Source organism: Aythya ferina, assembly GCF_964211825.1.
Source record: "Aythya ferina genome assembly, chromosome: 1".
Classification (NCBI taxonomy): domain Eukaryota; kingdom Metazoa; phylum Chordata; class Aves; order Anseriformes; family Anatidae; genus Aythya; species Aythya ferina.
Genome location: NC_140296.1, coordinates 92,066,210 through 92,079,946, shown reverse-complemented (window position 1 = coordinate 92,079,946; position 13,737 = coordinate 92,066,210). Strand labels below are relative to the sequence as shown.

The 13,737-nt window shown below is 48.8% G+C and overlaps 1 long non-coding RNA gene across 1 annotated transcript; it reads right to left on the bottom strand.

Annotated features, from left to right (window-relative positions):
• Positions 1-597: 597 nt before the first annotated feature.
• LOC311420717 lies at positions 598-6,277 on the bottom strand. Its single transcript, XR_014684494.1, has 2 exons — positions 2,937-6,277; positions 598-1,512 (listed from the first exon to the last, which is right to left on the bottom strand). It is a non-coding gene; the product is annotated as an uncharacterized lncRNA (long non-coding RNA).
• Between the last annotated feature and the right edge of the window lie 7,460 nt (positions 6,278-13,737).

Genomic DNA, 13,737 nt, shown 5'->3' with positions numbered 1-13,737 from the left:
TTTATTCAGCTGTTTTTCATTGGAGCCCAAGGGGAGCACACTGGGAGAAAGGGCAGGAGCAGGAGGAAAACAAGCCGCTGCTGCCTCAGCAGCTTTCTGGTGGTCAAGCCCAGCTCAGGCGGTGTCACTGGGCTGCCCTGTCGCTAATACTCTGTGTTATCACTAGCAGATGTGTCTTTTTGGCCCTCAGGCTCAGCTGGGGACCGTGCCTTTTGCCAGCTTTGAGCAATTCAGTGGAGCTGGGGAGAGCGGGGAGAAGGACTCAGAGCAGAAACCCCAACAGCCTCCACACTACCCCATGGCAGACCCACAGGGGTGCTGTGACAGGAAAGAGGACCCCCCTGACACGAGGGTGGCCCTTAATGGTCAGTCCTCCTTGGGGAGCCCCTCTGGGGCTCGGTGGCACCCGGTGCTGAGGTGGTGTGGCACTGGTTTGCCCCAGCCACGAGCTCCAGGTTGGGGCGGCCATTTTTGTCTTTGCCCGGCCTGACCTACCCCCAGCAGGCACGAACACAAAAAGCAGCTGCATCCGTGCATTACGTAGCTCTCACCAAGTCCCGCTAAAGTAAAGTAAAGAAAACTCAACAACTTTAGTGCATTAGCCTAATTTTAAAAGTATTTATTTGCCGGTAGAGATCCACAAAAGGTTTTTTTTCAAGGTAGGTCTGGGCAGCCTTTTGTTTAAACTTCCTCTGTTCCCGCACAAATGGCATCCACCACTGGCGAGTTATGCAGGCAAAGAATTAAGTGGGGAATCACTTTTGTTCCCTGCATCTGATCTGAATTTCCTTTCTTCCACAGCATGTGATATTTGTTCTCTCCCTCAGGGTACTCTTGTCCTTGGATGAGATTTCAGTGATGCTCTTAAATCCTGTTTGGACAGACTTCCAGCGAGCCACAGACAGCTGAAAGCCTGGTTTTGCAGCGTGTGAGGTAGGACCATTTAGTACATGTCACGATGAGAAGGCACTGGGAGAAGCTGCTTCTTGAAAAAAGCCCTCACATGTGGTGGTCAGGTTTCCAAAGCAATGCATCACTTTCAGACCTGGAGGACCGCATGTACACTGCTTTGTTGCTCGCTCCATGGTGTCCCATGTCCACTGCTCACCTTGACAGCCCTTCCAGGAGTTCCTCACGGACACCACCTGCCCCACATCACGTTCAGCCTGGTCCTGTTGATTCAGGAGCTGGCAAGAACAACTGGCAGAGCTCAGCAGTACCCAGAGGCAATGCTGAGGGCTGGGAGAAAGGTGGGAGACCTGTGAGTAAAGCAGGATGGTGACCACAACAATATGGTTCAATTACATGCCCATGGAGGTCCTGAGCTGTATCCTGTGTTGTCCTGAGCACTGATGCAGTTGGATGTTAAATGATTATAAACTTTGGACCCATAGCTTTATACAGGATCAAGCCCTCGAGAAGAAACTCAATTCCTTCTTAGTCTTTCTCTCTCAAGCATGATTTACATCAAGTTACATCTATGCAGAGGTCACACAGAACAGACAGTAGAAGCTGCAGGTAAAGAAAAATGATCAAAGGAATGTTAAAAAATATCAAATATCCCACAGCAATCTGAAGTAATGGCTCAGCTGCTATAAAAGGTGAAATTAAACAGGACAATCTGTAAAGATGTGCCATTTCATGCCAGATAAAGGAGCTAGCTTCTCGTCTGCTAGACTGTTTTATCATCTGCTCTTCCAAGAATCCATCTCTGCTAGTAATGATGTCAAATAAATCTTCACTAAAATGTAAAAATGTTTATGATTGTACTTACTGACCCGTTCCTTTATTAAATGAGGACAATAGGATGATGCCCTGATATTTGCTAATGGGTTACTCCCATCTAACCTTTCCTTGTTCATTCAGATCATCTGTTTTCATTTCATCATACAATAGCTGCCAATAAAATTAAGCCAATTAAATTAAAGGTCTATTATGTTCTTTGAAATCAGGCGAGACCTTTTTTTTTTTTCCCTCAGTCAATGATCTGAGAAGACTTTTGATAGGGCAGCTGGGAAATCTGGAGCAGATTCTCATCTGCTGTAAATTGGTTTAGCTTTTCTGAAATCAATAGAGTGGCATCTGTTTACCCTAGATGAGGGTCCGAACCCTTATGCATATGAAGAAGACTCAAGCCTGCAGTTGTGGCAAAATTTTAATCTGGATTTACTCCTTCATGCAATGTCAAAGTCCTTGTCTGCATAGGGAAGTACTAACAGTTACACATCTAAGTTCTGCAGGTAGGTATAGCATTAGCAGCCAGGTACGCAGTGCAGTTACACCATGATCTTTTCCCGGTGTTAAGTGCCCCTATTCCAGTATAAAATATGACCTTTTAGATTTCATTTTAAATGTGAGCTATTCCCAAGAGGCATAAGTTAGATCAATATAAGACTCCAATGTCACATACTAGTGTCTGCTGCCTGCTTTGCTACTCTGATATAAAACATTTTACTGCATTTTTTTTTCCAGTCGAGGTAAGACCTTAGTATCTCATTCAGTGATTATTTAAATAAAAAGGCAAACAGAGGAGGAATGTTCTACATCCTAGTGAAATCCTCAGCTTTAGCCTTGAAATGCCATTTAATTATTTTAAGAACTAGTTCTGGACATTCCAGCTGAAAACAGTCTTTATTTGCAGGCAACGCATTCACCCTGCCGCATCTCTGAGTGACTTCTCATTTCTGAGCCAGGCTTCCAGTAATTTATTTTATTTTTTTTTTTTTTTTCGGCGGAAATCAGCTGCTTCTTGGCAAACCTCATTTAGCTAGATCATCGTGATTGAAAAGGCTGCGGCTGATAAAGCAGGGCGCCCGTAGTTTGTTCTCCTGCCTCGCCATGGGACAGGCACTGTGTGCAGGGCGGAACATGCCCCTCGGACAGGATGTGTAAGTGAGGGGGGCCGAACCGCTTCAAATATCCCCTGTGTGACTCACCGGCTGATGTGGTCCCCCGTCCCGTCTCATCTTCTTTTTCCCCGCAGTGCCTCTGGGATGCCTGATCAAAACGTGATGGAAAATGCCCTCTCATGTGGTGGGGTGGGGACAGACGCCTCCGGTCAGCCAGTGGGAGAGGCCAGGTCACAGCCTGGGTCTCCAGCCCAACCAAGGCAGCGCCTTGGGGTAAAGATGTCTCAAAGGAGACGTGCAAATCCCCTCACACCTCCTCAGCAGTCGCAACCGGTTCGTAAGCCATTACATGGGACCGAGGCCGTGGCTTGCTGAGGTCTGGGGGCTGCTGTAGGAGTCTGAGCTCTCAGCCACAGCCTCCAGCAGCCTGCCTGGTGGAAATGCTGCGCTGTGGCAATCACAGCAGGGTGCAGGGATGGGGCAGCTCCTTCTGCAGGCATGGGCGAGCAGCAGCCGCTTGTGCAAAAGGCCACGTGCCGGCATGTGGTCACGGGGGAGAGGAGGAGCTGCCGGAGCCGCTGGGGACTACCTGGAGGAGGCTTCCCGCAAGGTGTTGGGCTGCGGTCCCATAGCCTGCTGGTGGGGCGAGGGACACCAGCTGGGGCTGGCCGAGTGGTTTCCTCCCATAGAGTGAGAATGAGACCTGCCTTTCTGCAGTCCCAAGTGGCAGGCCTTGGGAGGACAAAGTGTAACTCTTTTAGAGGCCCAGGATATCCTGATTGACCCCTTAGATGGCGTAGAGGAGTGAGCTTGCTCACATCTCCCCAGGAGGCATTTTCCTTTTTGAGTTGTAGTGTCTTCTCCCTAATAATAAAGAAGGGCTGTAGATCTTTTCCATAAAATTCTTACGGCACTAGTGAAAATTTCAGGAATAAGCCTGGCAAAGACACCATCCTTTAACTCACATCGCAGTCCTGGATCCTTTTTTTTTCAATTTGAAAGCGTTGCATCTTTCTTAATACTCTCTCCGAATGCTCTGCCAGAAGACAGCTGCACACCCATAAATCACACCCGTACCGCTAGTAAATTTTAATCTCCACCCCTCTGTTAGCCATCACCCCGAGGAGCTGGCACACACCTAGAAAGTGTTTTATTTGTCTTCCTACAGACTTGATGGCAAAGTTAGCACAGTCCCCACCAAGCCTAGACAAACTCTGCTGTGAAAGAAAGGCAAACAAAGACCTGGAGGGGCTCTTTCATAAAGACTGAGAAGGGAGAAAATGCCTTCCCGCAAGCCTTAAAGCAAACTTGGGAATTAGCACTGAACAGCTTTGTGTGTATTTCTAAGTGAGAGACTTTGTAAGCAAAGCTTTATTTAACTCTCTGCTGTCAGAAATTCAAACAGCGAGACAGCTCCTAACCCTAATTAACTCTAAATGTTTGACATCTTAAAAGCTTTGAAGCACAGAAGGGCTCCCTATCAGCCAAACCTACAGTGCAGACCAGAAGTTTCCGCACTCAAACGTTTTTTATTCATATCAGGCATTGTATAAACTAGATGAAACCGCACACGAGATCCAGCAATGTCTTTTGCTCCTGAAGTGCATTTTTCTAGGATAAAAGCTTTGAAGCGAGCCATCTCTTCCTAACTGTAAGCAGAAAATCCCAACTCCTTTTCAGACCCTGGGGGCAGAAGATCAATACAACAGATAATGCCACGCAGCCTGAGCAAGAGGGACAGGCCGAGAGGAACGAGGAGGAAGGTAAAAATATCTCTTGTGACAAGATCAGGTCTTCCTCTGAGCTGATCTCCTCACCACCACCAGGCAGGGGACCGGCCAGAGATACCCTGCAGAAACCTCTTGCCACCACAGTCCTCACTCAGGCTTGAGACTGGCCAAGGAGAGAGAGCTGAACAATCTCTTTCCTCAAAGGATCTTATCACTCATTTATGGGTTTCCAGCTCTAAACAGTCTCTGAGACTATGCAGACAAGAAGTGGCTGCTCGCTGCCTGCTGATGACCCTTGTACGTGCAGTTTCATCAGCTCTGCGTGGAACCAATTTTTGCTGAACAGTCACAGCTGAGCTGCTGGAAACGCACACCTGTCATCAATTTCAAGAGCCATCAAGGTGAAATTACTCCCGGGAGATCCACACCCCTCCTGTAATTGTCAAAATAATGGAGTTATGTTGGGATAAGAGAGGTGTAAAGAAAGACAATACTCGCTTGGCTCTTTATGTGCTGCATCAGGAAAACTTTATCATGTCTGCCATATCAGGCGGATTCTCTGATCGCTCACACCTTTGTAACACAAGAGGTGATTTTTGATGAAACTCTTTGTTAATGGTTACATCAGTAGATGAAAAAAATACTGAAAAAAAAACACACACACACACAAAAACGGCGTTTCCCATCCGCAGTGAGCATATGACAGTAACTCCCACAGAGTGACCTCTTTCCAGAAGTGAAGCAGTGGAGCTCGGACGCCTGGATTTCATCAAAGCAGCAGGCAGCTTTACAGCCACTTCCAGTTGCTCACACGGAAGCAGCATCTTGAGATGCTTTACTGCCCTCCGGCCACAGGTGGATGCTGCCTCTCGTTGCATGGAGCCTGGGAGCCCCAGCAGGAGAGCCTGGTGCCAGCAAGACAGACAGGGAGGGGATGCCAGCAGCTGGCGTGCTCACAGCAGGCATGGTGTTTGACCAAGAGAGGCAGCAGCAGAATGGCTTCTTCATCTCCAGATCTGCCTCGTGCCTCTGATTCACTCACAACGGTGGGTTTTGAGAGGAAATAGGAAGATAAAAGTAGAAACTCAATGAAGGAGATAATCTGAGTTTGGATATAGTGGCAAGCCAGCAACCTTTCCCTCGAAGAATCACTGTCTTCAAGGTGCCTCTATGAGGGCTAGCACCAAAAATGAAGTGTTGCTGTGGTAAGGATGATCCCAGGGCTGTGGAAAACAGGGTGCCGTGTTTGGGGTTAGATCCTGCACAGTACGGGGCATGCAGCCATGGCTCCCACACACGGCACCCATGCACCTTGGGGGCCTGTCCAGCACCCATCGTGTGCTGGGGACAGATCCTGCAGGGCATCCCTGGTGTCTCCACTGAGCTCCCCTCAGGGAAGATCGTGGAGCCCTCTCCCTGAAGGCTTTCCCCTGGAAGAGTGGAAAACCACCAGCAGCTGTCAGCAGGGAAGCGCAGTCATTGTAAGAGAAAAGGAGGATGAGATAATGCACGGACGGGGGTGGACTGCAGCGAGAGGGAACAGCAGTCATTTTATAGTCTGATTTATCGAGCTGGGGTGATTTACGACAATATCCGTAGTGCAGGGATGGAACCACAGCTTTCGGGGGGTGACGTGTCCCAGCTCAGCGCTAACAGCTGGGGCACGGGTCTGTGTCATGGGTCCCCACTCTCCTTTCTGCCAGGTAGACCAGACTCCTGGGCTGTGTTGTGGTTTATTTTTTCTTCTTTCCCTTTTGTTTGCTAATATAAACAAGAATCCCATGGCATTCATCCGGGAGCAAAAGCTGAGGGCGCAAAAATCAGATGTTGCAAGGCGTACAGAACCACAGGGCCCGGCAGCACTGCACCGATGTGTCCGCGCTTTTCCGAATCCAGAACAACTGGGAGAGACTCGGCTAGCCTGCTGCCAGACGCAGGGACACGTGGTGCCTTGTAAAACTCGGAGCAGAGAAGAAAGCAAAGGGGGACGGTGCAGCCCAGCTCCCTGCAGGTGCAGAAGTGTGAGATATAGCGGGTGGCCAGCACAAGGTTTTCTCTGTCTGCGCACACATTTATAAACGCACACGCAGGCACACAAGCGCGTATATTCAGGTAGAAGTATTATTCAGACAGAAGTCTAATTTTAAGCCGATGATGCCCATTAGAGCAAGACGTAACCAGCAATTTGGAAGCATTTCGAAGCGTTTCCTTTTGTGGGTGTAGAGCCGCCAAGTGGCTCTGTAGAGGCAGCAGTGCCTCTCTCCCCGGGGGGCTGTGCAGCACGGCCCCAGAAGGCAGGATGGTGCCTCCACTTCGCCCTGTGCCTTCCCCTCCACGCCAGCATTAGGCAACAGATAGCATTTGCTGCGTTATCACCTCCTCCTGCCCCTTTCGCTGGGGTTTGCATCAGCCCGAATCCGGCCGGGCTCATTTAAACAGAGCTGTCAAAGAAAATGTCACCGTGTTTTCCTAAGCACAAAGGGATCTGGAGAGCCTCGCGTGGCAAGTAGCAGTGTAAAACCCTCTTGCTTTACAAGCACAATCTTGCTGATGCAAACTGTAAGACACATGCCGAGGGAAAGCTGAACAGCCACCTGGAAAAAGCATTAACTCGAACTACATCCATTTTCTAATGGCATATTGTGTAGGTAACAAAACGCCCACAAATAATTTCGGGACCAGGGATGTTCCCCCTTCCAATTGTTTTCATCACGGGGGCCGCCTGGGCTCTTACGTGCGCTTTCGGCTGCCGCTGTGAAATATGTGTTCCCTGTTTGTTCTTGTTCTGCCTCTGCAGGAAATCAGGGACTCTGGCTTCCTGCAGGCTGCAGATGCCTTATTCTTTGTATTCCCCAAATAGGAAGTCCTGGGGTCATTCTGCCAAATATATGGAAACTCGATTTCATTTCGACGCAGGATTAATCACTAGGAAGTGTCAGGACATTGATGGCCCGATAACGAGACAGTTACAGCAGAAACCTTTTATGGGCACCAGAGCTACAGCGTTTGGCGACCGGCACGGAGCTGCAAGGCCCTGCATCAAGCGGGGAAGGAAGGCTACCTGATGAGAATTAACCCCGGCAATTGTGGTAGCTGTGGTGTGTTTTTGTTTTTGTTTTTTAATGCCCTGTAAACCTCACCAAACTTTTATTCCCCCCTTAGATTTTTCGGAGGAAAGTCGATTGCTCGTGATGACTAACCCCGGTTTTTGATGACTAAGCTCTGTGTTTTTGCTCTGCGAATCACAACAGTCTGCATGCAGCGGGCGTCCCCTCGCTTACAAAGGGCTGGCGAGCACACACCTCCGCCCAGCTGAAGGAGAGGCTTCTGCTTTGCACCCTCGCGAGGCCCCATCCAAGCAGGTGAGCTCCTGCAGGCCCCATCTCTCCGACTGCCCCCTGCTCAGCTCTTTAGATGTTTTCACACTTTTTTTTTTTTACCCTGAGGTCTGGTTTTAGGGACAGTTACAACGTTATTTTAGCGTGACACGGGGCCGTGTTCATCCCAGCTGGAGCTGTGACAGAAACGCAGCTCTGCAAGTGGTTAACATGCTTTATGGCAAGCCATTAAGGCAAAGACAGGGTTGCCTGAAGTGTTTCGTGAGTCAAATGTCACCTCCTGCCTGAGAGGACGAGGTCTGCCCAAATGTTAGGCTTCGCAAAGACAGCACACTCCTAAAAACATGCTCGGATTAGCATTTTCTTGGAGGAATAGTGATAGGGGAGGGAGGAATCTCCTTCACCGACAGCAAGAGCTCCTTCACAGGGACCGGCAGGCACACGGTGCCTGCTCTGCAGAGCCCCTACCAGCAGCTGAGCCCCCTGATTTATGTCAGCGACGGCTCCTAAGGGAGGCTGAGCTTTTATGTGGAAGGGGGTGATTTGGAAGATTTATTTTAATGTCCTCCCTGATTGAAATAAGCTGTATTCTTCTGCTGGTCCGAATTCTGCTTACTGCGTGGCTTTTCCTGGCCTACCTAACCTGGTTGGGGAAATAATCGCTTTTTCCCAGCAAAACTTCTGAACGTCAGCTTGACTGGAGAGGCCAATGCAGCAGCAAGCGCACATAAAGGAGGGCAGCCTAGCAGAAATGAAATATAAAGGCGACAAGAGGCAGAAAAGTGGGATAAAAAAACAGGCAAGGAAAGGATTCTCAATTGTAAATCGCTTTTGTCATGGGCAAAACCCAAAGGAAAAAAAAGGTTAAACAGCTTATCAGAGGAAGAATCATGCTAAAAGCCTGTCACAGGCTGAGTCCAAAAGAAAGACGTCAAAAAAAGGAGAAAATGTGGTCCCGAAGGACATGTCCTCCTCAGAAACGGCCTGGCTCTGGAGGACACAGCAACTAGGGATGTGAAGAAGCTGAGAGACCCGGGATAACAGATCCTGCTGAAATCTGTTGAGGTATCTGTTTCAGTGTTTAAATCCTGAGCTGGAATAGACAAAATACGTGAGGGACAGCATTTCATCAGCTGAAGGGTTTCCCCAGAAGCCCTGGGCAGGTTTATGGGGTGCACACGCGTGGATCAGCCGCAGCCCGTGGTGGTGGGTGCGGACAAAGGGGATGTGTCCAGCCCTGTGCCAGCCAGCTCCAGCTGCTCCAGGAGGAGCTGGCACCAAGGAGGAGCCTTCAGGGCCTTCCCCAGCCCTCGGGAGGCTGTTCTGGCACTGATGCCTTCTGCCATGGCCCTTAAGGATGTCTTCATGCAGCTGGGAATGGGCAAAGGGGTGAGGGCTCCAGCAGGGATATACCAGGAATAAGGCGAGCAGCGAGCAAGAATGACATTTCGCAGAAAAGAGGCAAGGAGCGGGATTTCGACACTTGTTCCCTGCTCCATGCCAGGGCAGGAACTGAATTTTGGATGGCTCCGTCATGGGGAGAGGAGTGAGGCGAAGGGAGCAGGGGAAAGGGCGAGGGGAGCACGTGGAGAAGGCAGGAGAGGAGCCCTCGGTGGCAGCCAGCACCAGCTGGGGCAAAGCCAGCATGGTCAGGTGCGAGGAGCACTTCATCCTCAGCATGGCCATTCATCTCCTCACTGTTTTTTAAAAAATACATGTATTTATAGGACCGCTCAGGGTCGGGAAGCTCTTTGAAACAGTGTCTGGCTGTCGATGGCCGACCCTGATGAAGGCAGGAGTAACTCGGAGTGCTGCTTGCACACCAGCTCCCCTGGTGTCCTCCCGGTTGGATGCCATCGGGGCTGCTCTCACCCGACCCTACACTGCTGTCACGTTGATGTAGCTCCAGCGATGGCTCTTACAGACCTTGGCTCACCTCCCAGAGCAATTTAGGGGGGCTTTCTCTTCCTGCCTTGACGTTCGTCTTTAATGGCCATCAGCTTGTGGAAGTGTGAAACCTCCCAGCTTCGTGATAGGAAATTCTTCAAATGAAGGTGCCTTCTCTGTCCTCCACGCCATCCTTGGAGCTATGCTTCTACCCTAAGGTGCCCTTGATGCTGTTTGCTGCTTGCACAGCACTCCAAAAAGCGTACTGCCCGTTTCCAAAACCCACGGATCGCCACAAGGCAGCAGGGGGGGGGACTGAGAACAGCAGTGTGCTGCTTCGTCTGATCTGGTGGCAGGGCTGCTAAGTGCCCCGAAAGCTGATTTACCGTCTCGTTGAACCAGGGCCTGCACTGCCTGGGAAATTTGGAGTAACGTTTCCAGAAATACCTAAGGGCTCATGATGATTTTTGCTGCCAAAAAAAATTAATTTCCTTCATTTCCTCTTTTTCCTCCCACTTTCTCCCCTTATTCCCATTACTGTTTCAGGAGCAAAGAATTGATGTCATTGCCACGAATAGCTCTGAATTCATTTGCTTACAGTTTTGGGTAGGGAGATTTTTTTATTTTTTTATTTTTTTTTTCCACCAGAAGGTCTTATTGCATTCATTCTCTCCTCCTTCCTTCTTGCACCTATGCCCGGCCTCTTCCTCCCTGCACTAGCACCTCGAGACTCCCCCTCGCCACTCTCCACATGGAGGCATCGCTACTGAGTCATCCCTCTGCATCCAGCCCATTGCTAATCCACCTCGTGCCGTTCCCTTCACAAGGGTTGCTCACTCCTCCTCCCCACATCCACCCCAGCGGTCCGTGCCTTCATCATCTTCACCCTCAGTCGCCCCTGTTACCCCCTCTCCAAATTTTCTCTCTCCTTCCTCTGGAGTCTGCATTATTTAAGGCAGTGCCTGCCCCTTTCCCCTACCTGCTGTTTGTCTGAGGGCATCCCTCAGATGTCCTCCCAAGCTTCTGGCCTTTATTTTCCCTCACACGAAAGTCACTGCCTTATCCTCATCCTTACAGTCACTGAGGGACAGTAGGGATGGGCTTGGCAACCTTCTCCTTCACGGGAAATATATTTCCCGCTGTGGTTTCTGCTTTTGTTTCCCTGCTCTGCTCCGGGAGCCAAAGTCCCGAGACGTCCTCCCGGAGAGGAGGCAGCCCCAAAGGGGCTGATAGTTACAAAGCAGGAGGCTGCATGAGTTTTTGCATTAGGGTCAGGAGCTCCTCCACCGTCCCCTACCAGCCTCTTCGTGGTTCTTGTCAGAGCACAGAGCAGAGGTAAAAGACGGGTGGGGAGCAGGGTACGGCTCATCCAAAGACCCTTCTTTCAGAGGTGTGTCAGCACAGCCTGTGTCGCCACGATGTCAGATGGCACACAAGTAAAAGGGAGAGTTATAGAAAAAAAAATTAAAAAAAAAAAAAAGGAAAAATGTGTTGAAGTGGCAACAAACAATTCGGCCAATAACAGCAACAACCTTTCAGCAACTATCCCGGCACCGGCCATTCAGCTGGTCACTTTTGCTGCCATTTTTATTAGCCACATAGGATGGAGGTTATACGACCCTATCCGGGTTACATTGTTAAACCAGGAAAAGATACGACAGCAAAACAGTTTTTCTGTGGCTTAATTAAATGGCCTTGATCCAAACCCCACTGAAGTCAATAAGGAGCCTTGCCGCTGCCCTTAACGACTTTGCATGACTGAATACTCCCAGCAGGGCTTTAATAGGGAAAAAAAGAGTGAGGTTCAAGCTGCAAAATACAAGATAGACTCTGTACAGCAGGAAAGCTGCTGACGTGCTTCCATGGCATAGGTAGCTCACTGGTGGGAGAAAGGAGGCTCTGACCTGATGGGAGAGCTGCGGGGATCCGCATCCTTGTTTTCTCTCTGTGGACTCCAGGAGCCATTTGTGATTTACATGAATAAAACATCTATTTTTTAATTATAAAATTAAGTGCTGAAGCAAGTAGAAACACTTCCCCAGACTTCAGCAGGACGGCGATCTCCCTGGGAAGGGCTGGCACTCTGCAGGGCACACTGTTGCACACTCTGGCCTTGCCGTTGCTTCGCAGACTCCTTTCTGTAGATGCTTCTTGTTTATAAGTAAAAGTACTTAGATTAACGTCGCAAAAACAAACAGTCTAATGTTGTTACATTTTAAGGGCACATTAACTCGAAAGAGCAGCCAAGTTTGTTGACTAAAATGATTTACACAACTCTAAGGCCACTAAACAACTATTTCTCAATGTCTCATCAGCTGCGCAGGGGAGCAGGAGCTAAAAATGCCACGGCTCAACAAACAGTTCTGTGTTCCCGCTGTTGATAAGTACATGATGTTTCTTTGTAAATAAAAGGCTGTCAGGGGTTGCTTTAATTAAAAAAAAAAAAAAAGAAAGAAAGAAAAAAAAAAGAAAAAAAAAAAGAGAGAGAGAGAGAAAAAAAAAAGGCAACACCACAAACAAATAAATAACATGAATAATTTCTAGGCATGTACTGTCCTCTTTCCCTCCTTTCATTTCCCTCATATGACTCCATTAAAATATCCCCAACAAATCCTCTGCACTATGCCCAGGATTCCCAAATTACCTCCAAACAGGCTTCTGCCTGGCCAAGAGGCAATGCCTAGTGTGGCTGATATAACACTACAGCCCTTCGGTTGGCAGGGACAGGAATGCCCACCTGTCACCATTTACATGAAGGGATCATCTAAAGTGCCCAGGTCACCTGAGAGATGCTGAACATCCTCCACCACCAAGGATTTGGAAGAAATTAAAGTTTATTTTAGAAGTCCCCATCTAATGCCCGTTGAAGGTGGACATTGATTAAGAGCTCGGTCAGGATTTCTACTCTGCCCATCAAATGCAAGTGCCCAGGTGCCTCACCAAGGAAGCCGGATAAAGAGGAGATGTTTTTTAACAAAGCAGGCGAGGGAGGTGTAAGACAAGCAGATGGAAACTGAATTCAGAAAAAACATTGTGCTAGCAGACATCTAATAGCGACAGCAATCAATCAAGGAGCTCATTACCAAGGGACACTGTGCAATCCCCATTTCTTGATGTCTTTACATTGATAGACTGGCAAAACTGTCCTAACGGGACACTATTCAACCAAAAGGTGTTGTGCTTGATTTTAGGACCTAGAAGATAAAAAAGATTAAAAGCCTTCCACTCTACAAAGGTCAAGCAAGGTGAGCACAAAGGATTTTAAAACATTGAAGACTATGAATGGAGTCATTGAAACGCCTCGAAAACTTTTCATCTCTGTCAAAAATGTAGGAGAAGCGGGATGGGAGAGCATGTCTTGCAGCAGGCAGGGAAAATACCAAGAGGCACTGCACAGCTCCATCTGGTTTGGTAATTTCTTCGGCCATGGCTGCCAAACAACAAAGACATCCTCGCTGGTGTGTTGACTCCAGCAGGTCTAGTGAGGCACGAGCCCTGCCAGCTTTCACAGCTACAGAAGGAGATGAGAACCACTGTTTAATGTCATCCAGTCACATAAAACATAAATATGTCCTAGCGGAGGTATGCAAAGTACTCGCCTTACTTCCTCTGCTACGCCAGCTCAGAATGTGTTGTGCTGCTGCAGTAAAAATGGTCAAACTACTGACTGTCAGATCTGTGGCGTACCTCTCCTATCTTACACTGTCTGTCTTTTCCCTTGGATTTCCATCTGTTCTCTGCAGGGAGCAAGAAAGCCTCACTGTAAGTAGACAGACGTCTCGCAGACTCAGTTCTCACTCGGGTCCTACATCCTTACTGCGTGTATTCGTTAACACAGCTCTGTTCTGCCACACAAAGACGTCTGGTCTTCTGCCTGTGATACGGTTATTTGCCAGAAATGATTTCAAATAGAGCAGGCAGCGAGCCTGTCAC